The sequence below is a fragment of the Hyla sarda genome, chromosome 1 (genome assembly GCF_029499605.1).
Source record: "Hyla sarda isolate aHylSar1 chromosome 1, aHylSar1.hap1, whole genome shotgun sequence".
Lineage (NCBI taxonomy): Eukaryota > Metazoa > Chordata > Amphibia > Anura > Hylidae > Hyla > Hyla sarda.
In genome coordinates, this window is record NC_079189.1 from 261351243 (window position 1) to 261377985 (window position 26743).

Consider the following 26743-nt stretch of genomic DNA (forward strand, 5'->3'; position numbering starts at 1 on the left):
AGCGGAAGGCAGCAATAGAGCAAAATGTCAACGGCACCCGGGATTCCCAGCCAGTCTCCCATGCCGGTACTTACTGGGCCCTAAGCTGGGTACCAGTCTGCGATCTGACAAGAGCAGGCGCGTTCAGCTTAGGATGGCCATTGACAGCTTCAAGATTTTTATACTGTGCATTTAAGCATCAATAAATCCTTTTCGGAATCGGAACAGAAGGCGGCAACAGAGCAAAATGTCAACTACACCCGGGATTCCCAGCCAGTCTCCCATGCCGGTACTTACTGGGCCCTAAGCTGGGTAGCAGTCTGCGATCTGACGAGAGCAGGCACGTTCAGCTTAGGATGGCCGTTGACATCTTCATGCGTTGTATATTGTGGATTTAAGCATCAATAAATATTTTTATTAATCGGAGAGGAAGGCGGCAACAGAGCAAAATGTCAATGGCACCTTGGATTGCCAGCCAGTCTCCCACGCCGGTATCTGCTGGGCAGCAGTCTGCGATCTGAGGAGAGCAGACACGTTCAGCTTAGGATGGCCGTTGACAGCTTCACACCCTGTATATTGTGGATTTAAGCATCAATAAATCCTTTTCCGAATCGGAGCGGAAGGTGGCAACAGATTAAAATGTCAACTGCACCCGGGATTCCCAGTCAGTCTCCCATGCTGGTACTTACCAGGCCCGAAGCTGGGTAGCAGCCTGCGATCTGACGAGAACAGGCGCATTCAGCTTAGGATGGCCGTAGACATCTTCACACCCTGTATACTGTGGATTTAAGCATCAATAAATCCTTTTCGGAATCGGAGCGTAAGGCGGCAACAGAGCAATATGTCAACGACACCTGGGATTCCCAGCCAGTCTCCCATGCTGGTATTTACCGGGCCCTAAGCTGGGTAGCAGTCTACGATCTGACGAGAGCAGGTGCGTTCAGCTTAAGACGGCCGTTGACAGCTTCTCGCCCTTTATACTGTGCATTTAAGCATCAATAAAATTTTTTCGGAATCGGAACGGAAGGCGGCAACAGAGCAAAATGTCAACGACAGCCGGGATTTTCAGCCAGTCTCCCATGCCAGTACTTACCGGGCCCTAAGCTGGGTAAGAGTCTGCGATCTGACGAGAAGCAGGCGCGTTCAGCTTAGGACGGCCATCGACAGCTTCACACCTTGTATACTGTGGATTTAAGCATCAATAAATTATTTTTGGAATCCGAGCAGAAGGCAGCAATAGAGCAAAATGTCAACGGCACCCGGGATTCCCAGCCAGTCTCCCATGCTGGTACTTACTGGGCCCTAAGCTGGGTAGCAGTCTGCAATCTGACGAGAGCAGGCACGTTCAGCTTAGGATGGCCGTTGACAGCTTCTCGCCCTTTATACTGTGCATTTAAGCATCAATAAATCCTTTTCGGAATCGGAAACGGAAACGGAAGGCGGCAACAGAGCAAAATGTCAACGGCAGCCGGGATTCCCAGCCAGTGTCCCATGCCGGTACTTACCGGGCCCTAAGATCTGTACCAGTCTGCGATCTGACAAGAGCAGGCGCGTTAAGCTTAGGATGGCCGTCGACAGCTTCACACCTTGTATACTGTGGATTTAAGCATCAATAAATTATTTTCGGAATCGGAGCGGAAGGCAGCAATAGAGCAAAATGTCAACGGCACCCGGGATTCCCAGCCAGTCTCCCATGCCAGTACTTACCGGGCCCTAAGCTGGGTAGCAGTCTGCGATCTGACGAGAGCAGGCGCATTCAGCTTAGGATGGCCATTGACAGCTTCATGCTTTTTATACTGTGCATTTAAGCATCAATAAATCCTTTTCGGAATCGGAGAGGAAGAAGGCAACAGAGCAAAATGTCAATAGCACCTTGGATTGCCAGCCAGTCTCCCATGCCCGTTCTTGCCGGGCAGCAGTCTGCGATGTGACAAGAACAGGCACATTCAGCTTAGGATAGCCGTAGACGGCTTCAGACCCTGTATACTGTGGATTTAAGCATCAATAAATCCTTTTCGGAATCGGAGCGGAAGGCAGGCTAAAGAGCAAAATGTCAACAACACCTGGGATTCCCAGCCAGTCTCCCATGCTGGTACTTACCGGGCCCTAAGCTGGGTAGCAGTGTGCGATCTGACGAGAGCAGGCGCGTTCAGCTTAGGATGGCCGATGACAGCTTCACGCCCTTTATACTGTGCATTTAAGCATCAATAAATCCATTTCGGAATTGGAACGGAAGGCGGCAACAGAGCAAAATGTCAACTGCACCCGGGATTCCCAGCCAGTCTCCCATGCTGGTACTTACTGGGCCCTAAGCTGGGTAGCAGTCTGCGATCTGACGAGAGCAGGCGCGTTCAGTTTAGGATGGCCGTTGACATCTTCATGCCTTGTATATTGTGGATTTAAGCATCAATAAATATTTTTATTAATCGGAGAGGAAGGCGGCAACAGAGCAAAATGTCAATGGCACCTTGGATTGCCAGCCAGTCTCCCATGCCGGGCAGCAGTCTGCGATCTGAGGAGAGCAGGCAAGTTCAGGCTTAGGATGGCCGTTGACAGCTTCACACCCTGTATATTGTGGATTTAAGCATCAATAAATCCTTTTCCGAATCGGAGCGGAAGGCGGCAACAGATTAAAATGTCAACTGCACCCGGGATTTCCAGCCAGTCTCCCATGCTGGTACTTGCCAGGCCCTAAGCTGGGTAGCAGTCTGCGATCTGACGAGAGCAGGCGCGTTCAGCTTAGGATGGCCGTTGACAGCTTCACACTTTGTATACTGTGGATTTAAGCATCAATAAATAATTTTCGGAATCGGAGCAGAAACAGAGCAAAATGTCAACTGCACCCGGGATTCCCAGCCAGTCTCCCATGCTGGTACTTACCAGGCCCGAAGCTGGGTAGCAGTCTGCGATCTGACGAGAACAGGCGCATTCAGCTTAGGATGGCCGTAGACATCTTCACACCCTGTATACTGTGGATTTAAGCATCAATAAATCCTTTTCGGAATCGGCGCGGAAGGCGGCAACAGAGCAAAATGTCAACGACACCTGGGATTCCCAGCCAGTCTCCCATGCTTGTACTTACCGGGCCCTAAGCTGGTTAGCAGTCTGCGATCTGATGAGAGCAGGTGCGTTCAGCTTAGGATGGACGTTGACAGCTTCTTGCCCTTTATACTGTGCATTTAAGCATCAATAAATCCTTTTCGGAATCGGAACGGAAGGCGGCAACAGAGCAAAATGTCAACGGCACCTGGGATTCCCAGCCAGTCTCCCATGCCAGTACTTACCAGGCCCTAAGCTGGGTAGCAGTCTACGATCTGACGAGAGCAGGCGCGTTCAGCTTAGGATGGCCATTGACAGCTTCATGCTTTTTATACTGTGCATTTATTCATCAATAAATCCTTTTCGGAATCGGAGAGGAAGGCGGCAACAGAGCAAAATGTCAATAGCACCTTGGATTGCCAGCCAGTCTCCCATGCCCGTACTTGCCGGGCAGCAGTCTGCGATCTGACAAGAACAGGCACATTCAGCTTAGGATAGCCGTAGATGGCTTCACACAATGTATACTGTGGATTTAAGCATCAATAAATCCTTTTCGGAATCGGAACGGAAGGCGGCAACAGAGCAAAATGTCAACGGCAGCCGGGATTCCCAGCCAGTGTCCCATGCCGGTACTTACCGGGCACTAAGATCTGTACCAGTCTGCGATCTGACGAGAGCAGGAGCGTTAAGCTTAGGATGGCCGTCGACAGCTTCACACCTTGTATACTGTGGATTTAAGCATCAATAAATTATTTTCGGAATCGGAGCAGAAGGCAGCAATAGAACAAAATGTCAACCGGGATTCCCAGCCAGTCTCCCATGCCAGTACCTACCGGGCCCTAAGCTGGGTAGCAGTCTGCGATCTGACGAGAGCAGGCGCGTTCAGCTTAGGATGGCTGTTGACATCTTCATGCATTGTATATTGTGGATTTAAGCATCAATAAATATTTTTATTAATCAGAGAGGAAGGCGGCAACAGAGCAAAATGTCAATGGCACCTTGGATTGCCAGCCAGTCTCCCACGCCGGTATCTGCCGGGCAGCAGTCTGCGATCGGAGGAGAGCAGACACGTTCAGCTTAGGATGGCCGTTGACAGCTTCATGCTTTTTATACTGTGCATTTAAGCATCAATAAATCCTTTTCGGAATCGGAACGGAAGGCGGCAACAGAGCAAAATGTCAACTGCACCCGGGATTCCCAGCCAGTCTCCCATGCCGGTACTTACTGGGCAGCAGTCTGCGATCTGACGAGAGCAGGCGCGTTCAGCTTAGGATGGCCGTTGACATCTTCACGCCTTGTATATTGTGGATTTAAGCATCAATAAATATTTTTTTAATCGGAGAGGAAGGCGGCAACAGAGCAAAATGTCAATGGTACCTTGGATTGCCAGCCAGTCTCCCATGCCGGTAACTGCCGGGCAGCAGTCTGCGATCTGAGGAGAGCAGGCACGTTCAGGCTTAGGATGGCCGTTGACAGCTTCACACCCTGTATTTTGTGGATTTAAGCATTAATAAATCCTTTTCCGAATCTGAGCGGAAGGCGGCAACAGATTAAAATGTCGACTGCACCCGGGATTCCCAGCCAGTCTCCCATGCTGGTACTTACCAGGCCCTAAGCTGGGTAGCAGTCTGCGATCTGACGAGAGCAGGCGCGTTCAGCTTAGGATTGCCGTTGACAGCTTCACACTTTGTATACTGTGGATTTAAGCATCAATAATAATTTTCGGAATCGGAGCCGAAACAGAGCATAATGTCAACTGCACCCGGGATTCCCAGCCAGTCTCCCATGCTGGTACTTACCAGGCCCGAAGCTGGGTAGCAGTCTGACGAGAACAGGCACATTCAGCTTAGGATGGCCGTAGACTTCTTCACACCCTGTATACTGTGGATTTAAGCATCAATAAATCCTTTTCGGAATCGGAGCGGAAGGCGGCAACAGATTAAAATGTCGACTGCACCCGGGATTCCCAGCCAGTCTCCCATGCTGGTACTTACCAGGCCCTAAGCTGGGTAGCAGTCTGCGATCTGACGAGAGCAGGCGCGTTCAGCTTAGGATGGCCGTTGACAGCTTCACACTTTGTATACTGTGGATTTAAGCATCAATAATAATTTTCGGAATCGGAGCCGAAACAGAGCAAAATGTCAACGACACCTGGGATTCCCAGCCAGTCTCCCATGCTGGTACTTACCGGGCCCTAAGCAGGGTAGCAGTCTGCGATCTGACGAGAGCAGGCGCGTTCAGCTTAGGATGGCCGTTGACAGCTTCTCGTTCTTTATACTGTGCATTTAAGCATCAATAAATCCTTTTCGGAATCGGAACGGAAGGCGGCAACAGAGCAAAATGTCAACGGCAGCCGGGATTCCCAGCCAGTGTCCCATGCCGGTACTTACCGGGCCCTAAGATCTGTATCAGTCTACGATCTGACGAGAGCAGGCGCGTTAAGCTTAGGATGGCCATCGACAGCTTCACATCTTGTATACTGTGGATTTAAGCATCAATAAATCCTTTTCGGAATCGAAGCGGAAGGCGGCTACAGAGCAAAATGTCAACAACACCTGGGATTCCGAGCCAGTCTCCCATGCTGGTACTTACCAGGCCCTAAGCTGGGTAGCAGTCTGCGATCTGACGAGAGCAGGCGCGTTCAGCTTAGGATGGCCGTAGACATCTTCACACCCTGTATACTGTGGATTTAAGCATCAATAAATTATTTTCGGAATCGGAGCGGAAGGCAGCAATAGAGCAAAATGTCAACGGCACCAGGGATTCCCAGCCAGTCTCCCATGCCAATACTTACCGATCCCTAAGCTGGGTAGCAGTCTGCGATCTGACGAGAGCAGGCGCGTTCAGCTTATAATGGCCATTGAAAGCTTCATGCTTTTTATACTGTGCATTTAAGCATCAATAAATCCTTTTCGGAATCGGAGAGGAAGGCGGCAACAGAGCAAAATGTCAATAGCACCTTGGATTGCCAGCCAGTCTCCCATGCCCGTACTTGCCGGGCAGCAGTCTGCAATCTGACAAGAACAGGCACATTCAGCTTAAGATAGCCGTAGACTGCCTCACACAATGTATACTGTGGATTTAAGCATCAATAAATCCTTTTCGGAATCGGAACGGAAGGCGGCAACAGAGCAAAATGTCAACGGCAGCCGGGATTCCCAGCCAGTGTCCCATGCCGGTATATACCGGGCCCTAAGATCTGTACCAGTCTGCGATCTGACGAGAGCAGGCGCGTTAAGCTTAGGATGGCCGTCGACAGCTTCACACCTTGTATACTGTGGATATAAGCATCAATAAATTATTTTCGGAATCGGAGCGGAAGGCAGCAATAGAGCAAAATGTCAACAGCAACCGGGATTCCCAGCCAGTCTCCCATGCCAGTACTTACCGGGCCCTAAGCTGGGTAGCAGTCTGCGATCTGACGAGAGCAGGCGCGTTCAGCTTAGGATGGCCATTAACAGCTTCATGCTTTTTATACTGTGCATTTAAGCATCAATAAATCCTTTTCGGAATCGGAACGGAAGGCGGCAACAGAGCAAAATGTCAACTGCACCCGGGATTCCCAGCCAGTCTCCCATGCCGGTACTTACTGGGCAGCAGTCTGCGATCTGACGAGAGAAGGCGCGTTCAGCTTAGGATGGCCGTTGACATCTTCACGCTTTGTATATTGTGGATTTAAGCATCAATAAATATTTTTTTAATCGGAGAGGAAGGCGGCAACAGAGCAAAATGTCAATGGTACCTTGGATTGCCAGCCAGTCTCCCATGCCGGTAACTGCCGGGCAGCAGTCTGCGATCTGAGGAGAGCAGGCACGTTCAGGCGTAGGATGGCGGTTGACAGCTTCACACCCTGTATTTTGTGGATTTAAGCATCAATAAATCCTTTTCCGAATCGGAGCGGAAGGCGGCAACAGATTAAAATGTCAACTGCACCCGGGATTCCCAGCCAGTCTCCCATGCTGGTACTTACCAGGCCCTAAGCTGGGTAGCAGTCTGCGATCTGACGAGAGCAGGCGCGTTCAGCTTAGGATGGCCGTTGACAGCTTCACACTTTGTATACTGTGGATTTAAGCATCAATAAATAATTTTCGGAATCGGAGCAGAAACAGAGCAAAATGTCAACTGCACCCGGTATTCCCAGCCAGTCTCCCATGCTGGTACTTACCAGGCCCGAAGCTGTGTAGCAGTCTGCGATCTGACGAGAACAGGCGCATTCAGCTTAGGATGGCCGTAGACATCTTCACACCTGTATACTGTGGATTTAAGCATCAATAAATCCTTTTCGGAATCGGAGCGTAAGGCGGCAACAGAGCAAAATGTCAACGACACCTGGGATTCCCAGCCAGTCTCCCATGCTGGTACTTACCGGGCCCTAAGCTGGGTAGCAGTCTGCGATCTGACGAGAGCAGGCGCGTTCAGCTTAGGATGGCCGTTGACAGCTTCTTGCCCTTTATACTGTGCATTTAAGCATCAATAAATCCTTTTCGGAATCGGAACGGAACGGAAGGCGGCAACAGAGCAAAATGTCAACGGCAGCCGGGATTCCCAGCCAGTGTCCCATGCCGGTACTTACCGGGCCCTAAGATCTGTATCAGTCTACGATCTGACGAGAGCAGGCGCGTGAAGCTTAGGATGGCCGTCGACAGCTTCACATCTTGTATACTGTGGATTTAAGCATCAATAAATTCTTTTCGGAATCGGAGCGGAGGGCAGCAATAGAGCAAAATGTCAACAGCACCTGGGATTCCCAGCCAGTCTCCCATGCCAGTACTCACCGGGCCCTAAGCTGGGTAGCAGTCTGCGATCTGATGAGAGCAGGCGCGTTCAGCTTAGGATGGCCATTGACAGCTTCATGCTTTTTATACTGTGCATTTAAGCATCAATAAATCCTTTTCGGAATCGAAGCGGAAGGCGGCTACAAAGCAAAATGTCAACAACACCTGGGATTCCCAGCCAGTCTCCCATGCCGGTACTTATTGCGCCCTAAGCTGGGTAGCAGTCTGCGATCTGACGAGAGCAGGCACGTTCAGCTTAGGATGGCCGTTGACATCTTCATGCCTTGTATATTGTGGATTTAAGCATCAATAAATATTTTTATTAATCGGAGAGGAAGGCGGCAACAGAGCAAAATGTCAACGACACCTGGGATTCCCAGCCAGTGTCCCATGCTGGTACTTACCGCGCCCTAAGCTGGGTATCAGTCTGCGATCTGACGAGAGCAGGCGCGTTCAGCTTAGGATGGCCGTTGACAGCTTCTCGCCCTTTATACTGTGCATTTAAGCATCAATAAATCCTTTTCGGAATCGGAACGGAACGGAAGGCGGCAACAGAGCAAAATGTCAACGGCAGCCGGGATTCCCAGCCAGTGTCCCATGCCGGTACTTACCGGGCCCTAAGATCTGTATCAGTCTACGATCTGACGAGAGCAGGCGCGTGAAGCTTAGGATGGCCGTCGACAGCTTCACATCTTCTATACTGTGGATTTAAGCATCAATAAATTCTTTTCGGAATCGGAGCGGAGGGCAGCAATAGAGCAAAATGTCAACAGCACCTGGGATTCCCAGCCAGTCTCCCATGCCAGTACTCACCGGGCCCTAAGCTGGGTAGCAGTCTGCGATCTGATGAGAGCAGGCGCGTTCAGCTTAGGATGGCCATTGACAGCTTCATGCTTTTTATACTGTGCATTTAAGCATCAATAAATCCTTTTCGGAATCGAAGCGGAAGGCGGCTACAAAGCAAAATGTCAACAACACCTGGGATTCCCAGCCAGTCTCCCATGCTGGTACTTACCAGGCCCTAAGCTGGGTAGCAGTCTGCGATCTGACGAGAGCTGGCGCGTTCAGCTTAGGATGGCCGTAGACATCTTCCCACCCTGTATACTGTGGATTTAAGCATCAATAAATCCTTTTCGGAATCGGAGCGGAAGGCGGCAACAGAGCAAAATGTCAACGACACCTAGGATTCCCAGCCAGTCTCCCATGCTTGTACTTACCGGGCCCTAAGCTGGGTATCAGTCTGCGATCTGACGAGAGCAGGCGCGTTCAGCTTAGGATGGCCGTTGACAGCTTCTCGCCCTTTATACTGTGCATTTAAGCATCAATAAATCCTTTTCGGAATCGGAACGGAAGGTGGCAACAGAGCAACATGTCAACGGCAGCCGGGATTCCCAGCCAGTGTCCCATGCCGGTACTTACCGGGCCCTAAGATCTGTACCAGTCTGCGATCTGACGAGAGCAGGCGCGTTAAGCTTAGGATGGCTGTTGACATCTTCACGCATTGTATATTGTGGATTTAAGCATCAATAAATATTTTTATTAATCGGAGAGGAAGGCTGCAACAGAGCAAAATGTCAATGGCACCTTGGATTGCCAGCCAGTCTCCACGCCGGTATCTGCCGGGCAGCAGTCTGCGATCTGAGGAGAGCAGACACGTTCAGCTTAGGATGGCCGTTGACAGCTTCACACCCTTTATATTGTGGATTTAAGCATCAATAAATCCTTTTCCGAATCGGAGCGGAAGGCGGCAACAGATTAAAATGTCAACTGCACCCGGGATTCCAGCCAGTCTACCATGCTGGTACTTACCAGGCCCTAAGCTGGGTAGCAGTCTGCGATCTGACGAGAGCAGGCGCGTTCAGCTTAGGATGGCCGTTGACAGCTTCACACTTTGTATACTGTGGATTTAAGCATCAATAAATAATTTTCGGAATCGGAGCAGAAACAGAGCAGAATGTCAACTGCACCCGGGATTCCCAGCCAGTCTCCCATGCTGGTACTTACGAGGCCCGAAGCTGGGTAGCAGTCTGCGATCTGACGAGAACAGACACATTCAGCTTAGGATGGCCGTAGACATCTTCACACGCTGTATACTGTGGATTTAAGCATCAATAAATCCTTTACGGAATCGGAGCGGAAGGCGGCAACAGAGCAAAATGTCAACGACACCTGGGATTCCCAGTCAGTCTCCCATGCTGGTTCTTACCGGGCCCTAAGCTGGGTAGCAGTCTGCGATCTGACGAGAGCAGGCGCGTTCAGCTTAGGTTGGCCGTTGACATCTTCTTGTCCTTTATACTGTGCATTTAAGCATCAATAAATCCTTTTCGGAATCGGAACGGAAGGCGGCAACAGAGCAAAATGTCAACAGCAGCCGGGATTCCCAGCCAGTGTCCCATGCCGGAACTTACCGGGCCCTAAGATCTGTACCAGTCTGCGATCTGACGAGAGCAGGCGCGTTAAGCTTAGGATGGCCGTCGACAGCTTCACACCTTGTATACTGTGGATTTAAGCATCAATAAATTATTTTCGGAATCAGAGCGGAAGGCAGTAATAGAGCAAAATGTCAACGGCACCTGGGATTCCCAGCCAGTCTCCCATGCCAGTACTTACCGGGCCGTAAGCTGGGTAGCAGTCTGCGATCTGACAAGAGCAGGCGTGTTCAGCTTAGGATGGCCATTGGCAGCTTCATGCTTTTTATACTGTGCATTTAAGCATCAATAAATCCTTTTCGGAATCGGAGAGGAAGGCGGCAACAGAGCAAAATGTCAATAGCACCTTGGATTGCCAGCCAGTCTCCCATGCTGGTACTTACCAGGCCCTAAGCTGGGTAGCAGTCTGCGATCTGACGAGAGCAGGCGCGTTCAGCTTAGGATGGCCGTAGACATCTTCCCACTCTGTATACTGTGGATTTAAGCATCAATAAATCCTTTTCGGAATCGGAGCGTAAGGCGGCAATAGAGCAAAATGTCAACGACACCTGGGATTCCCAGCCAGTCTCCCATGCTGGTACTTACCGCGCCCTAAGCTGGGTAGCAGTCTGCGATCTGACGAGAGCAGGCGCGTTCAGCTTAGGATGGCCGTTGACAGCTTCTCGCCCTTTATACTGTGCATTTAAGCATCAATAAATCCTTTTCAGAATCGGAACGGAACGGAAGGCGGCAACAGAGCAAAATGTCAACGGCAGCCGGGATTCCCAGCCAGTGTCCCATGCCGGTACTTACCGGGCCCTAAGATCTGTATCAGTCTACGATCTGACGAGAGCAGGCGCGTTAAGCTTAGGATGGCCGTTGACATCTTCACGCATTGTATATTGTGGATTTAAGCATCAATAAATATTTTTATTAATCGGAGAGGAAGGCTGCAACAGAGCAAAATGTCAATGGCACCTTGGATTGCCAGCCAGTCTCCACGCCGGTATCTGCCGGGCAGCAGTCTGCGATCTGAGGAGAGCAGACACGTTCAGCTTAGGATGGCCGTTGACAGCTTCACACCCTTTATATTGTGGATTTAAGCATCAATAAATCCTTTTCCGAATCGGAGCGGAAGGCGGCAACAGATTAAAATGTCAACTGCACCCGGGATTCCAGCCAGTCTACCATGCTGGTACTTACCAGGCCCTAAGCTGGGTAGCAGTCTGCGATCTGACGAGAGCAGGCGCGTTCAGCTTAGGATGGCCGTTGACAGCTTCACACTTTGTATACTGTGGATTTAAGCATCAATAAATAATTTTCGGAATCGGAGCAGAAACAGAGCAGAATGTCAACTGCACCCGGGATTCCCAGCCAGTCTCCCATGCTGGTACTTACCAGGCCCGAAGCTGGGTAGCAGTCTGCGATCTGACGAGAACAGACACATTCAGCTTAGGATGGCCGTAGACATCTTCACACGCTGTATACTGTGGATTTAAGCATCAATAAATCCTTTACGGAATCGGAGCGGAAGGCGGCAACAGAGCAAAATGTCAACGACACCTGGGATTCCCAGTCAGTCTCCCATGCTGGTTCTTACCGGGCCCTAAGCTGGGTAGCAGTCTGCGATCTGACGAGAGCAGGCGCGTTCAGCTTAGGTTGGCCGTTGACATCTTCTTGTCCTTTATACTGTGCATTTAAGCATCAATAAATCCTTTTCGGAATCGGAACGGAAGGCGGCAACAGAGCAAAATGTCAACAGCAGCCGGGATTCCCAGCCAGTGTCCCATGCCGGAACTTACCGGGCCCTAAGATCTGTACCAGTCTGCGATCTGACGAGAGCAGGCGCGTTAAGCTTAGGATGGCCGTCGACAGCTTCACACCTTGTATACTGTGGATTTAAGCATCAATAAATTATTTTCGGAATCAGAGCGGAAGGCAGTAATAGAGCAAAATGTCAACGGCACCTGGGATTCCCAGCCAGTCTCCCATGCCAGTACTTACCGGGCCGTAAGCTGGGTAGCAGTCTGCGATCTGACAAGAGCAGGCGTGTTCAGCTTAGGATGGCCATTGGCAGCTTCATGCTTTTTATACTGTGCATTTAAGCATCAATAAATCCTTTTCGGAATCGGAGAGGAAGGCGGCAACAGAGCAAAATGTCAATAGCACCTTGGATTGCCAGCCAGTCTCCCATGCTGGTACTTACCAGGCCCTAAGCTGGGTAGCAGTCTGCGATCTGACGAGAGCAGGCGCGTTCAGCTTAGGATGGCCGTAGACATCTTCCCACTCTGTATACTGTGGATTTAAGCATCAATAAATCCTTTTCGGAATCGGACCGTAAGGCGGCAATAGAGCAAAATGTCAACGACACCTGGGATTCCCAGCCAGTCTCCCATGCTGGTACTTACCGCGCCCTAAGCTGGGTAGCAGTCTGCGATCTGACGAGAGCAGGCGCGTTCAGCTTAGGATGGCCGTTGACAGCTTCTCGCCCTTTATACTGTGCATTTAAGCATCAATAAATCCTTTTCGGAATCGGAACGGAACGGAAGGCGGCAACAGAGCAAAATGTCAACGGCAGCCGGGATTCCCAGCCAGTGTCCCATGCCGGTACTTACCGGGCCCTAAGATCTGTATCAGTCTACGATCTGACGAGAGCAGGCGCGTGAAGCTTAGGATGGCCGTCGACAGCTTCACATCTTCTATACTGTGGATTTAAGCATCAATAAAATCTTTTCGGAATCGGAGCGGAGGGCAGCAATAGAGCAAAATGTCAACAGCACCTGGGATTCCCAGCCAGTCTCCCATGCCAGTACTCACCGGGCCCTAAGCTGGGTAGCAGTCTGCGATCTGATGAGAGCAGGCGCGTTCAGCTTAGGATGGCCATTGACAGCTTCATGCTTTTTATACTGTGCATTTAAGCATCAATAAATCCTTTTCGGAATCGAAGCGGAAGGCGGCTACAAAGCAAATTGTCAACAACACCTGGGATTCCCAGCCAGTCTCCCATGCTGGTACTTACCAGGCCCGAAGCTGGGTAGCAGTCTGCGATCTGACGAGAGCTGGCGCGTTCAGCTTAGGATGGCCGTAGACATCTTCCCACCCTGTATACTGTGGATTTAAGCATCAATAAATCCTTTTCGGAATCGGAGCGGAAGGCGGCAACAGAGCAAAATGTCAACGACACCTAGGATTGCCAGCCAGTCTCCCATGCTTGTACTTACCGGGCCCTAAGCTGGGTATCAGTCTGCGATCTGACGAGAGCAGGCGCGTTCAGCTTAGGATGGCCGTTGACAGCTTCTCGCCCTTTATACTGTGCATTTAAGCATCAATAAATCCTTTTCGGAATCGGAACGGAAGGCGGCAACAGAGCAACATGTCAACGGCAGCCGGGATTCCCAGCCAGTGTCCCATGCCGGTACTTACCGGGCCCTAAGATCTGTACCAGTCTGCGATCTGACGAGAGCAGGCGCGTTAAGCTTAGGATGGCCGTTGACATCTTCACGCATTGTATATTGTGGATTTAAGCATCAATAAATATTTTTATTAATCGGAGAGGAAGGCTGCAACAGAGCAAAATGTCAATGGCACCTTGGATTGCCAGCCAGTCTACACGCCGGTATCTGCCGGGCAGCAGTCTGCGATCTGAGGAGAGCAGACACGTTCAGCTTAGGATGGCCGTTGACAGCTTCACACCCTTTATATTGTGGATTTAAGCATCAATAAATCCTTTTCCGAATCGGAGCGGAAGGCGGCAACAGATTAAAATGTCAACTGCACCCGGGATTCCAGCCAGTCTACCATGCTGGTACTTACCAGGCCCTAAGCTGGGTAGCAGTCTGCGATCTGACGAGAGCAGGCGCGTTCAGCTTAGGATGGCCGTTGACAGCTTCACACTTTGTATACTGTGAATTTAAGCATCAATAAATAATTTTCGGAATCAGAGCAGAAACAGAGCAGAATGTCAACTGCACCCGGGATTCCCAGCCAGTCTCCCATGCTGGTACTTACCAGGCCCGAAGCTGGGTAGCAGTCTGCGATCTGACGAGAACAGACACATTCAGCTTAGGATGGCCGTAGACATCTTCACACGCTGTATACTGTGGATTTAAGCATCAATAAATCCTTTACGGAATCGGAGCGGAAGGCGGCAACAGAGCAAAATGTCAACGACACCTGGGATTCCCAGTCAGTCTCCCATGCTGGTACTTACCGGGCCCTAAGCTGGGTAGCAGTCTGCGATCTGACGAGAGCAGGCGCGTTCAGCTTAGGTTGGCCGTTGACATCTTCTTGTCCTTTATACTGTGCATTTAAGCATCAATAAATCCTTTTCGGAATCGGAACGGAAGGCGGCAACAGAGCAAAATGTCAACAGCAGCCGGGATTCCCAGCCAGTGTCCCATGCCGGAACTTACCGGGCCCTAAGATCTGTACCAGTCTGCGATCTGACGAGAGCAGGCGCGTTAAGCTTAGGATGGCCGTCGACAGCTTCACACCTTGTATACTGTGGATTTAAGCATCAATAAATTATTTTCGGAATCAGAGCGGAAGGCAGTAATAGAGCAAAATGTCAACGGCACCTGGGATTCCCAGCCAGTCTCCCATGCCAGTACTTATCGGGCCGTAAGCTGGGTAGCAGTCTGCGATCTGACAAGAGCAGGCGTGCTCAGCTTAGGATGGCCATTGGCAGCTTCATGCTTTTTATACTGTGCATTTAAGCATCAATAAATCCTTTTCGGAATCGGAGAGGAAGGCGGCAACAGAGCAAAATGTCAATAGCACCTTGGATTGCCAGCCAGTCTCCCATGCCCGTACTTGCTGGGCAGCAGTCTGCGATCTGACAAGAACAGGCACATTCAGCTTAGGATAACCGTAGACGGCTTCACACAATGTATACTGTGGATTTAAGCATCAATAAATCCTTTTCGGAATCGGAACGGAAGGCGGCAACAGAGCAAAATGTCAACGGCAGCCGGGATTCCCAGCCAGTGTCCCATGCCGGTACTTACCGGGCCCTAAGATCTGTACCAGTCTGCGATCTGACGAGAGCAGGCGCGTTAAGCTTAAGATGGCCGTCGACAGCTTCACACCTTGTATAATGTGGATTTAAGCATCAATAAATTCTTTTCGGAATCGGAGCGGAAGGCAGCAATAGAGCAAAATGTCAACGGCAAACAGGATTCCCAGCAGGTCTCCCATGCCAGTACTTACCGGGCCCTAAGCTGGGTAGCAGTCTGCGATCTGACGAGAGCAGGCGCGTTCAGCTTAGGATGGCCGTCGACAGCTTCACACCTTGTATACTGTGGATTTAAGCATCAATAAATTATTTTCGGAATCGGAGCGGAAGGCAGCAATAGAGCAAAATGTCAACGGCACCCAGGATTCCCAGCCAGTCTCCCATGCCAGTACTTACCGGGCCCTAAGCTGGGTAGCAGTCTGCGATCTGACGAGAGCAGGCGCGTTCAGCTTAGGATGGCCTTTGACAGCTTCATGCTTTTTTTACTGTGCATTTAAGCATCAATAATTCCTTTTCGGAATCGGAGCGGAAGGCGGCTACAGAGCAAAATGTCAACAACACCTGGGATTCCCAGCCAGTCTCCCATGCTGGTATTTACTGGGCCCTAAGCTGGGTAGCAGTCTGCGATCTGACGAGAGCAGGCGCGTTCAGCTTAGGATGGCCGTTGACAGCTTCACGCCCTTTATACTGTGCATTTAAGCATCAATAAATCCTTTTCCGAATCGGAGCGGAAGGCGGCAACAGATTAAAATGTCAACTGCACCCGGGATTCCCAGCCAGGCTCCCATGCTGGTACTTACCAGGCCCTAAGCTGGGTAGCAGTCTGCAATCTGACGAGAGCAGGCGCGTTCAGCATAGGAAGGCCGTTGACAGCTTCACACTTTGTATACTGTGCATTTAAGCATCAATAAATTTTTTCGGAATCGGAACGGAAGGCGGCAACAGAGCAAAATGTCAACGGCAACCGGGATTCCCAGCCAGTGTCCCATGCCAGTACTTACCGGGCCCTAAGATCTGTACCAGTCTGCGATCTGACGAGAGCAGGCGCGTTAAGCTTAGGATGGCCATTGACAGCTTCACGATTTTTATACTGTGCATTTAAGCATCAATAAATCCTTTTCGGAATCGGAACGGAAGGCGGCAACAGAGCAAAATGTCAACGGCAGCCGGGATTCCCAGCCAGTCTCCCATGCCGGTACTTACTGGGCCCTAAGCTGGGTAGCAGTCTGCGATCTGACGAGAGCAGGCGCGTTCAGCTTAGGATGGCCGTTGACATCGTCACGCATTGTATAATGTGGATTTAAGCATCAATAAATATTTTTATTAATCGGAGAGGAAGGCGGCAACAGAACAAAATGTCAATGGCACCTTGGATTGCCAGCCAGTCTCCTACGCCGGTATCTGCCGGGCAGCAGTCTGCGATCTGAGGAGAGCAGACACGTTCAGCTTAGGATGGCCGTTGACAGCTTCACACCCTGTATATTGTGGATTTAAGCATCAATAAATCCTTTTCCGAATCAGAGCGGAAGGCGGCAACAGATTAAAATGTCAACTGCACCCGGGATTCCAGCCAGTCTACCATGCTGGTGCTTACCAGGCCCTAAGCTGGGTAGCAGTCTGCAATCTGACGAGAGCAGGCGCGTTAAGCTTAGGATGGCCGTCGACAGCTTCACACCTTGTATACTGTGGATTTAAGCATCAATAAATTATTTTCGGAATCGGAGCGGAAGGCAGCAATAGAGCAAAATGTCAACGGCACCTGGGATTCCCAGCCAGTCTCCCATGCCCGTACTTGCCGGGCAGCAGTCTGCGATCTGACAAGAACAGGCACATTCAGCTTAGGATAGCCGTAGAAGGCTTCACACAATGTATACTGTGGATTTAAGCATCAATAAATCCTTTTCGGAATCGGAACGGAAGGCGGCAACAGAGCAAAATGTCAACGGCAGCCGGGATTCCCAGCCAGTGTCCCATGCCGGTACTTACCGGGCACTAAGATCTGTACCAGTCTGTGATCTGACGAGAGCAGGCGCGTTAAGCTTAGGATGGCCGTCGACATCTTCACACCTTGTATACTGTTGATTTAAGCATCAATAAATTATTTTCGGAATCGGACCGGAAGGCAGCAATAGAGCAAAATGTCAACTGCACCCGGGATTCCCAGCCAGTCTCCCATGCTGGTACTTACCAGGCCCTAAGCTGGGTAGCAGTCTGCGATCTGACGAGAGCAGGCGCGTTCAGCTTAGGATGGCCGTTGACAGCTTCACACTTTGTATACTGTGGATTTAAGCATCAATAAATAATTTTCGGAATCGGAGCAGAAACAGAGCAAAATGTCAACTGCACCCGGGATTCCCAGCCAGTCTCCCATGCTGGTACTTACCAGGCGCGAAGCTGGGTAGCAGTCTGCGATCTGACGAGAACAGGCGCATTCAGCTTAGGATGGCCGTAGACATCTTCAAACACTGTATACTGTGGATTTAAGCATCAATAAATCCTTTTCGGAATCGAAGCGTAAGGCGGCTACAGAGCAAAATGTCAACGACACCTGGAATTCCCAGCCAGTCTCCCATGCTGGTACTTACCGGGCCCTAAGCTGGGTAGCAGTCTGCGATCTGACGAGAGCAGGCGCGTTCAGCTTAGGATGGCCGTTGATAGCTTCTCGCCCTTTATACTGTGCATTTAAGCATCAATAAATCCTTTTCGGAATCGGAACGGAAGGCGGCAACAGAGCAAAATGTCAACTGCACCCGGGATTCCCAGCCAGTCTCCCATGCCGGTACTTACCAGGCCCGAAGCTGGGTAGCAGTCTGCGATCTGACGAGAACAGACACATTCAGCTTAGGATGGCCATAGACATTTTCACACCCTGTATACTGTGGATTTAAGCATCAATAAATCCTTTACGGAATCGGAGCGGAAGGCGGCAACAGAGCAAAATGTCAACGACACATGGGATACCCAGTCAGTCTCCCATGCTGGTACTTACCGGGCCCTAAGCTGGGTAGCAGTCTGCGATCTGACGAGAACAGGCGCGATCAGCTTAGGTTGGCCGTTGACATCTTCTTGACCTTTATACTGTGCATTTAAGCATCAATAAATCCTTTTCGGAATCGGAACGGAAGGCGGCAACAGAGCAAAATGTCAACGGCAGCCGGGATTCCCAGCCAGTGTCCCATGCCGGTACTTACCGGGCCCTAAGATCTGTACCAGTCTGCGATCTGACGAGAGCAGGCGCGTTAAGCTTAGGATGGCCGTCGACAGCTTCACACCTTGTATACTGTGGATTTAAGCATCAATAAATTCTTTTCGGAATCGGAGCGGAAGGCAGCAATAGAGCAAAATGTCAACGGCACCTGGGACTCCCAGCCAGTCTCCCATGCCAGTACTTACCGGGCCCTAAGCTGGGTAGCAGTCTGCGATCTGACGAGAGCAGGCGCGTTCAGCTTAGGATGGCCATTGACAGCTTCATGCTTTTTATACTGTGCATTTAAGCATCAATAAATCCTTTTCGGAATCGGAGCGGAAGGCGGCTACAGAGCAAAATGTCAACGGCAACCGGGATTCCCAGCCAGTGTCCCATGCCAGTACTTACCGGGCCCTAAGATCTGTACCAGTCTGCGATCTGACGAGAGCAGGCGCGTTAAGCTTAGGATGGCCATTGACAGCTTCACGATTTTTATACTGTGCATTTAAGCATCAATAAATCCTTTTCGGAATCGGAACGGAAGGCGGCAACAGAGCAAAATGTCAACGGCAGCCGGGATTCCCAGCCAGTCTCCCATGCCGGTACTTACTGGGCCCTAAGCTGGGTAGCAGTCTGCGATCTGACGAGAGCAGGCGCGTTCAGCTTAGGATGGCCGTTGACATCTTCACGCATGGTATAATGTGGATTTAAGCATCAATAAATATTTTTATTAATCGGAAAGGAAGGCGGCAACAGAGCAAAATGTCAATGGCACCTTGGATTGCCAGCCAGTCTCCCACGCCGGTATCTGCCGGGCAGCAGTCTGCGATCTGACGAGAGCAGGCGCGTTCAGCTTAGGATGGCCGTTGACAGCTTCACGCCCTTTATACTGTGCATTTAAGCATCAATAAATCCTTTTCGGAATCGGAGAGGAAGGCGGCAACAGAGCAAAATGTCAAAAGCACCTTGGATTGCCAGCCAGTCTCCCATGCCCGTACTTGCCGGGCAGCAGTCTGCAATCTGACAAGAACAGGCACATTCAGCTTAGGATAGCCGTAGACGGCCTCACACAATGTATACTGTGGATTTAAGCATCAATAAATCCTTTTCGGAATCGGAACGGAAGGCGGCAACAGAGCAAAATGTCAACGGCAGCCGGGATTCCCAACCAGTGTCCCATGCCGGTACTTACCGGGCCCTAAGATCTGTACCAGTCTGCGATCTGATGAGAGCAGGCGCGTTAAGCTTAGGATGGCCGTCGACAGCTTCACACCTTGTATACTGTGGATTTAAGCATCAATAAATTCTTTTCGGAATCGAAGCGGAAGGCAGCAATAGAGCAAAATGTCAACAGCAACCGGGATTCCCAGGCAGTCTCCCATGCCAGTACTTACCGGGCCCTAAGCTGGGTAGCAGTCTGCGATCTGACGAGCGCAGGCGCGTTCAGCTTAGGATGGCCATTGACAGCTTCATGCTTTTTATACTGTGCATTTAAGCATCAATAAATCCTTTTCGGAATCGGAACGGAAGGCGGCAACAGAGCAAAATGTCAACTGCACCCGGGATTCCCAGCCAGTCTCCCATGCCGGTACTTACTGGGCAGCAGTCTGCGATCTGACGAGAGCAGGCGCGTTCAGCTTAGGATGGCCGTTGACATCTTCACGCCTTGTATATTGTGGATTTAAGCATCAATAAATATTTTTTTAATCGGAGAGGAAGGCGGCAACAGAGCAAAATGTCAATGGCACCTTGGATTGCCAGCCAGTCTCCCATGCCGGTAACTGCCGGGCAGCAGTCTGCGATCTGACGAGAGCAGGCGCTTTCAGCTTAGGATGGCCGTTGACAGCTTCACACTTTGTATACTGTGGATTTAAGCAGCAATAAATAATTTTCGGAATCGGAGCAAAATGTCAACTGCACCCGGGATTCCCAGCCAGTCTCCCATGCTGGTACTTACCAGGCCCTAAGCTGGGTAGCAGTCTGCGATCTGACGAGAGCAGGCACGTTCAGCTTAGGATGGCCGTTGACAGCTTCTTGCCCTTTATACTGTGCATTTAAGCATCAATAAATCCTTTTCGGAATCGGAAACGGAAGGCGGCAACAGAGCAAAATGTCAACGGCAGCCGGGATTCCCAGCCAGTGTCCCATGCCGGTACTTACCGGGCCCTAAGATCTGTACCAGTCTGCGATCTGACAAGAGCAGGCGCGTTAAGCTTAGGATGGCCGTCGACAGCTTCACACCTTGTATACTGTGGATTTAAGCATCAATAAAGCAAAATGTCAACGGCACCCGGGATTCCCAGCCAGTCTCCTATGCCAGTACCTACCGGGCCCTAAGCTGGGTAGCAGTCTGCGATCTGACAAGAGCAGGCGCGTTCAGCTTAGGATGGCCATTGACAGCTTCATGCTTTTTATACTGTGCATTTAAGCATCAATAAATCCTTTTCGGAATCGGAGAGGAAGGCGGCAACAGAGCAAAATGTCAATAGCACCTTGGATTGCCAGCCAGTCTCCCATGCCCGTACTTGCCGGGCAGCAGTCTGCGATCTGACAAGAACAGGCACATTCAGCTTAGGATAGCCGTAGACGGCTTCACACAATGTATACTGTGGATTTAAGCATCAATAAATCCTTTTCGGAATCGGAACGGAAGGCGGCAACAGAGCAAAATGTCAACGGCAGCCGGGATTCCCAGCCAGTGTCCCATGCCGGTACCTACCGGGCCCTAAGATCTGTACCAGTCTGCGATCTGACGAGAGCAGGCGCGTTAAGCTTAGGATGGCCGTCGACAGCTTCACACCTTGTATACTGTGGATTTAAGCATCAATAAATTATTTTCGGAATCGGAGCGGAAGGCAGCAATAGAGCAAAATGTCAACGGCACCCGGGATTCCCAGCCAGTCTCCCATGCCAGTACTTACCGGGCCCTAAGCTGGGTAGCAGTCTGCAATCTGACAAGAGCAGGCGCGTTCAGCTTAGGATGGCCATTGACAGCTTCATGCTTTTTATACTGTGCATTTAAGCATCAATAAATCCTTTTCGGAATCGGAACGGAAGGCGGCAACAGAGCAAAATGTCAACTGCACCCGGGATTCCCAGCCAGTCTCCCATGCCGGTACTTACTGGGCCCTAAGCTGGGTAGCAGTCTGCGATCTGACGAGAGCAGGCGCGTTCAGCTTAGGAAGGCCATTGACATCTTCATGCCTTGTATATTGTGGATTTAAGCATCAATAAATATTTTTTTAATCGGAGAGGAAGGCGGCAACAGAGCAAAATGTCAATGGCACCTTGGATTGCCAGCCAGTCTCCCATGCCGGTAACTGCCGGGCAGCAGTCTGCGATCTGAGGAGAGCAGGCACGTTCAGGCTTAGGATGGCCGTTGACAGCTTCACACCCTGGATGTTGTGGATTTAAGCATCAATAAATACTTTTCCGAATCGGAGCGGAAGGCGGCAAAAGATTAAAATGTCAACTGCACCCGGGATTCCCAGCCAGTCTCCCATGCTGGTACTTACCAGGCCCTAAGCTGGGTAGCAGTCTGCGATCTGACGAGAACAGGCGCGTTCAGCTTAGGGTGGCCGTTGACAGCTTCACACTTTGTATACTGTGGATTTAAGCATCAATAAATAATTTTCGGAATCGGAGCAGAAACAGAGCAAAATGTCAACCGCACCCGGGATTCCCAGCCAGTCTCCCATGCTGGTAATTACCAGGCCCGAAGCTGGGTGGCAGTCTGCGATCTGACGAGAACAGGCGCATTCAGCTTAGGATGGCTGTAGACATCTTCACACCCTGTATACTGTGGATTTAAGCATCAATAAATCCTTTTCGGAATCGGAGCGTAAGGCGGCAACAGAGCAAAATGTCAACGGCAGCCGGGATTCCCAGCCAGTGTCCCATGCCGGTACTTACCGGGCCCTAAGATCTGTTCCAGTCTGCGATCTGACGAGAGCAGGCGCGTTAAGCTTAGGATGGCCGTCGACAGCTTCACACCTTGTATACTGTGGATTTAAGCATCAATAAATTATTTTCGGATTCGGAGCGGAAGGCAGCAATAGAGCAAAATGTCAACGGCACCTGGGATTCCCAGCCAGTCTCCCATGCCAGTACTTACCGGGCCCTAAGCTGGGTAGCAGTCTGCGATCTGACGAGAGCAGGCGCGTTCAGCTTAGGATGGCCATTGACAGCTTCATGCTTTTTATACTGTGCATTTAAGTATCAATAAATCCTTTTCGGACTCGGAGAGGAAGGCGGCAACAGAGCAAAATGTCAATAGCACTTTGGATTGCCAGCCAGTCTCCCATGCCCATACTTGCCGGGCAGCAGTCTGCGATCTGACAAGAACAGGCACATTCAGCTTAGGATAGCCGTAGACGGCTTCACACCCTGTATACTGTGGATTTAAGCATCAATAAATCCTTTTCGGAATCGAAGCGGAAGGCGGCTACAGAGCAAAATGTCAACAACACCTGGGATTCCCAGCCAGTCTCCCATGCTGGTACTTACCGGGCCCTAAGCTGGGTAGCAGTCTGTGATCTGACGAGAGCAGGCGCGTTCAGCTTAGGATGGCCGTTGTCAGCTTCACACTTTGTATACTGTGGATTTAAGCATCAATAAATAATTTTCGGAATTGGAGCAGAAACAGAGCAAAATGTCAACTGCACCCGGGATTCCCAGCCAGTCTCCCATGCTGGTACTTACCAGGCCCGAAGCTGGGTAGCAGTCTGCGATTTGACGAGAACAGGCGCATTCAGCTTAGGATGGCCGTAGCCATCTTCACACCCTGTATACTGTGGATTTAAGCATCAATAAATCCTTTTCGGATTCGGAACGGAAGGCGGCAACAGAGCAAAATGTCAACGGCAGCCGGGATTCCCAGCCAGTGTCCCATGCCGGTACCTACCGGGCCCTAAGATCTGTACCAGTCTGCGATCTGACGAGAGCAGGCGCGTTAACCCCTTCAGGACCAAGCCCATTTTGGCCTTAAGGACCAGAGCGTTTTTTGCACATCTGACCACTGTCACTTTAAACATTAATAACTCTGGAATGCTTTTAGTTATCATTCTGATTCCGAGATTGTTTTCTCGTGACATATTCTACTTTAACATGGTGGTACATTTTTGTGGTAACTTGCATCCTTTCCTTGTGAAAAATCCTAAAATTTGATGAAAAATTTGAAAATTTTGCATTTTTCTAACTTTGAAGCTCTCTGCTTGTAAGGAAAATGTATATTACAAATAAAAAAAATTTTTATTCACATATACAATATGTCTACTTTATGTCTGCATCATAAAAGTGACGAGTTTTTACTTTTGGAAGACACCGGAGGGCTTCAAAGTTCAGCAGCAATTTTCCAATTTTTCACAAAATTTTCAGACTCAATCAGGGACCAGTTCAGGTTTGAAGTGGATTTGAAGGGTCTTCTTATTAGAAATACCCCACAAAAGACCCCATTATAAAATTTGCACCCCCCAAAGGATTCAAAATGACATTCAGTCATCATTTTAACCCTTTAGGTGTTTCACAGGAATAGAAGCAAAGTGAAGGAGAAAATTCACAATCTTCATTTTTTACACTCGCATGTTCTTGTAGACCCAATTTTTAAATTTTTACAAGGGGTAAAAGGAGAAAATGTATACTTATATTTGTAGCCCAATTTCTCTCGAGTAAGCACATACCTCATATGTCTATGTAAAGTGTTCGGCGGGCGCAGTAGAGGGCTCAGAAGGGAAAGAGCGATAAGGGGATTTTGGAGAGTACGTTTTTCTGAAATGGTTTTTGGGGGCATGTTGCATTTAGGAAGCCCTTATGGTGCCAGAACAGCAAAAAACCCTCACATGGCATACCATTTTGGAAACTAGACCCCTTGAGGTACGTAACAAGGAATAAAGTGAGCCTTAATACCCCACAGGTGTTTCACGACTTTTGCATATGTAAAAAAACATTTTTTTTTTTCACTAAAATGTGTGTTTCCCCCCAAATTTCACATTTTTCCAAGGGTTAATAGCAGGAAATACCCCCAATATTTGTAACCCCTTCTCTTCTGAGTATGGAGGTACCCCATAAGTTGACCTGAAGTGCACTATGGGTGAACTACAATGCTCAGAAGAGAAGGAGTCATATTTGGCTTTTTGAGAGCAAATTTTGCTCTGGGGGCATGTCGCATTTAGGAAGCCCCTATGGTGCCAGAACAGCAAAAAATACCCACATGGCATACCATTTGGGAAACTAGTCCCCTTGAGGAATGTAATAAGGAATAAAGTGAGCCTTATTACCCCACAGGTGTTTCATGACTTTTGCATATGTAAAAAAAAAAATAATAATTTCCACTAAAATGTGTGTTTCCCCCCTAATTTCACCTTTTTGCAAGGGTTAATAGCAGAAAATACTCCCCAAAATTTGTAACCCCATCTCTTCTGAGTATGGAGGTACCCCATAAGTTGACCTGAAGTGCACTATGGGCGAACTACAATGCTCAGAAGAGAAGGAGTCATATTTGGCTTTTTGAGAGCAAATTTTGCTCGGGGAGCATGTCGCATTTAGGAAGCCCCTAAGGTGCCAGAACAGCAAAAAAAAACACACATGGCATACCATTTTGGAAACTAGACCCCTTGAGGAACGTAACAAGGGGTACAGTGAGCATTTGCCCCCCACTGGTGTCTGACAGATCTTTGGAACAGTGGGCTGTACAAGTTTTCATTTTCATGGACCACTGTTCCAAAGATCCGTCAGACACCTGTGGGGGGTAAATTCTCACTGCACCCCTCATTACATTCCGTGAGGGGTGTCGTTTCCGAAATGGGGTCACATGTGGGGTTTTGTTTTTTTTGCGTTTGTCAAAACCGCTGTAACAATCAGCCACCCCTGTGCAAATCACCTCAAATGTACATGGTGCGCTCTCCCTTCTGGGCCTTGTTGTGCGCCCCCAGAGCACTTTGCCCTCACATATGGGGTATCTCTGTAGTCGGGAGAAATTGCGTTACAAATTTTGGGGGGCTTTTTTCCCTTTTACCTCTTGTGAAAATGTAAAGTATAGGGCAACATCAGCATGTTAGTGTAAAAAATAAAAAAATTTTACACTAACATTCTGGTGTAGACCCCAACATTTCCTTTTCATGAAGGGTTAAAGAAGAAAAAGCCCCCCAAACCTTGTAACGCAATTTCTCCCGAGTACGGCGATACCCCATATGTCGCCCTAAACTGTTGCCCTGAAATACGACAGGGCTCCAAAGTGAGAGCGCCATGTGCATTTGAGGCCTAAATTAGGGATTTGCATAGGGGTGGACATAGGGGTATTCTACGCCAGTGATTCCCAAACAGGGTGCCTCCAGCTGTTGCAAAACTCCCAGCATGCCTGGACAGTCAACGGCTGTCCGACAATACTGGGAGTTGTTGTTTTTCAACAGCTGGAGGCTCTGCTTTGGAAACAGTGGTGTACCGGACGTTCTTATTGGGGGAGGGGGGCTGTGTAAGGGTATGTGTATATGTAGTGTTTTTAACTTTTTATTTTATTTTGTGTTAGTGTAGTGTAGTGTTTTTAGGGTACAGTCACATGGGCGGGGGATTACAGCGAGTTTCCCAGCGCAAAATTTGCTGCATCTCAAGATGCGAGAAACCCACTGTAAAAGCCTCGCCCATGTGAATGTACCCTGTACATTCACGGGGGTGGCGGGGCGGGGGGGGGGGGGGCTTGCATCAGCTGTTGCAAAACCACAACTCCCAGCATGCATGGTCTGTTAGTGCATGCTGGGAGTCATAGTTTTGCAACAGCTGGAGGCACACAGGTTAGGAAACACTGAGTTAGAAACAGACAATGTTTTCCAACCAGTGTGTCTCCAGTTGTTGCAAAACTACAACTCCCAGCATGCCCAGACAGCTGAAGGGCATGCTGGGAGTTGTAGTACGGCAACATCTGAAGGGCCAGATGTTGCTGAACTAAAACTCCCAGCATGCCTGGACAGTCAGTGCATACTGGGAGTTGTAGTTTTGCAACAGCTGGAAGAGCACAGATTGGAGACCATTATACAATGGTCTCCAAACTGGGGCCCTCCAGATGTTGCAAAACTACAACTCCCAGCATGCATGGTCTTTTAGTGCATGCTGGGAGTTATAGTTTTGCAACAGCTGGAGGCACACAGGTTAGGAAACACTGAGTTAGAAACAATGTTTCCCAACCAGTGTGTCTCCAGCTGTTGCAAAACTACAACTCCCAGCATGCCCAGACAGCTGAAGGGCATGCTGGGAGTTGTAGTACGGCAACATCTGAAGGGCCAGATGTTGCTGAACTAAAACTCCCAGCATGCCTGGACAGTCAGTGCATGCTGGGAGTTGTAGTTTTGCA

At 49.8% G+C, this 26743-nt stretch overlaps 17 pseudogenes; all 17 read right to left on the reverse strand.

Moving 5' to 3' along the window:
- Positions 1 to 1637: 1637 nt before the first annotated feature.
- Positions 1638 to 1757, reverse strand: LOC130353091 (5S ribosomal RNA; annotated as a pseudogene).
- Positions 1758 to 3012: 1255 nt separating this feature from the next.
- Positions 3013 to 3132, reverse strand: LOC130317075 (5S ribosomal RNA; annotated as a pseudogene).
- An 82-nt stretch (positions 3133 to 3214) lies between these two features.
- Positions 3215 to 3334, reverse strand: LOC130327547 (5S ribosomal RNA; annotated as a pseudogene).
- A 1823-nt stretch (positions 3335 to 5157) lies between these two features.
- Positions 5158 to 5277, reverse strand: LOC130348560 (5S ribosomal RNA; annotated as a pseudogene).
- Positions 5278 to 6357: 1080 nt separating this feature from the next.
- Positions 6358 to 6477, reverse strand: LOC130352766 (5S ribosomal RNA; annotated as a pseudogene).
- A 462-nt stretch (positions 6478 to 6939) lies between these two features.
- Positions 6940 to 7059, reverse strand: LOC130351421 (5S ribosomal RNA; annotated as a pseudogene).
- Positions 7060 to 7335: 276 nt separating this feature from the next.
- On the reverse strand, positions 7336 to 7455 carry LOC130314281 (5S ribosomal RNA; annotated as a pseudogene).
- Positions 7456 to 7744: 289 nt separating this feature from the next.
- Positions 7745 to 7864, reverse strand: LOC130353105 (5S ribosomal RNA; annotated as a pseudogene).
- A 693-nt stretch (positions 7865 to 8557) lies between these two features.
- On the reverse strand, positions 8558 to 8677 carry LOC130353107 (5S ribosomal RNA; annotated as a pseudogene).
- Positions 8678 to 12969: 4292 nt separating this feature from the next.
- LOC130353108 (5S ribosomal RNA) lies at positions 12970 to 13089 on the reverse strand (annotated as a pseudogene).
- Positions 13090 to 14362: 1273 nt separating this feature from the next.
- Positions 14363 to 14482, reverse strand: LOC130334000 (5S ribosomal RNA; annotated as a pseudogene).
- An 878-nt stretch (positions 14483 to 15360) lies between these two features.
- Positions 15361 to 15480, reverse strand: LOC130338720 (5S ribosomal RNA; annotated as a pseudogene).
- Positions 15481 to 17354: 1874 nt separating this feature from the next.
- Positions 17355 to 17474, reverse strand: LOC130351432 (5S ribosomal RNA; annotated as a pseudogene).
- A 277-nt stretch (positions 17475 to 17751) lies between these two features.
- On the reverse strand, positions 17752 to 17871 carry LOC130332074 (5S ribosomal RNA; annotated as a pseudogene).
- Positions 17872 to 18559: 688 nt separating this feature from the next.
- LOC130317813 (5S ribosomal RNA) lies at positions 18560 to 18679 on the reverse strand (annotated as a pseudogene).
- A 1068-nt stretch (positions 18680 to 19747) lies between these two features.
- On the reverse strand, positions 19748 to 19867 carry LOC130352909 (5S ribosomal RNA; annotated as a pseudogene).
- Positions 19868 to 22467: 2600 nt separating this feature from the next.
- On the reverse strand, positions 22468 to 22587 carry LOC130346852 (5S ribosomal RNA; annotated as a pseudogene).
- Between the last annotated feature and the right edge of the window lie 4156 nt (positions 22588 to 26743).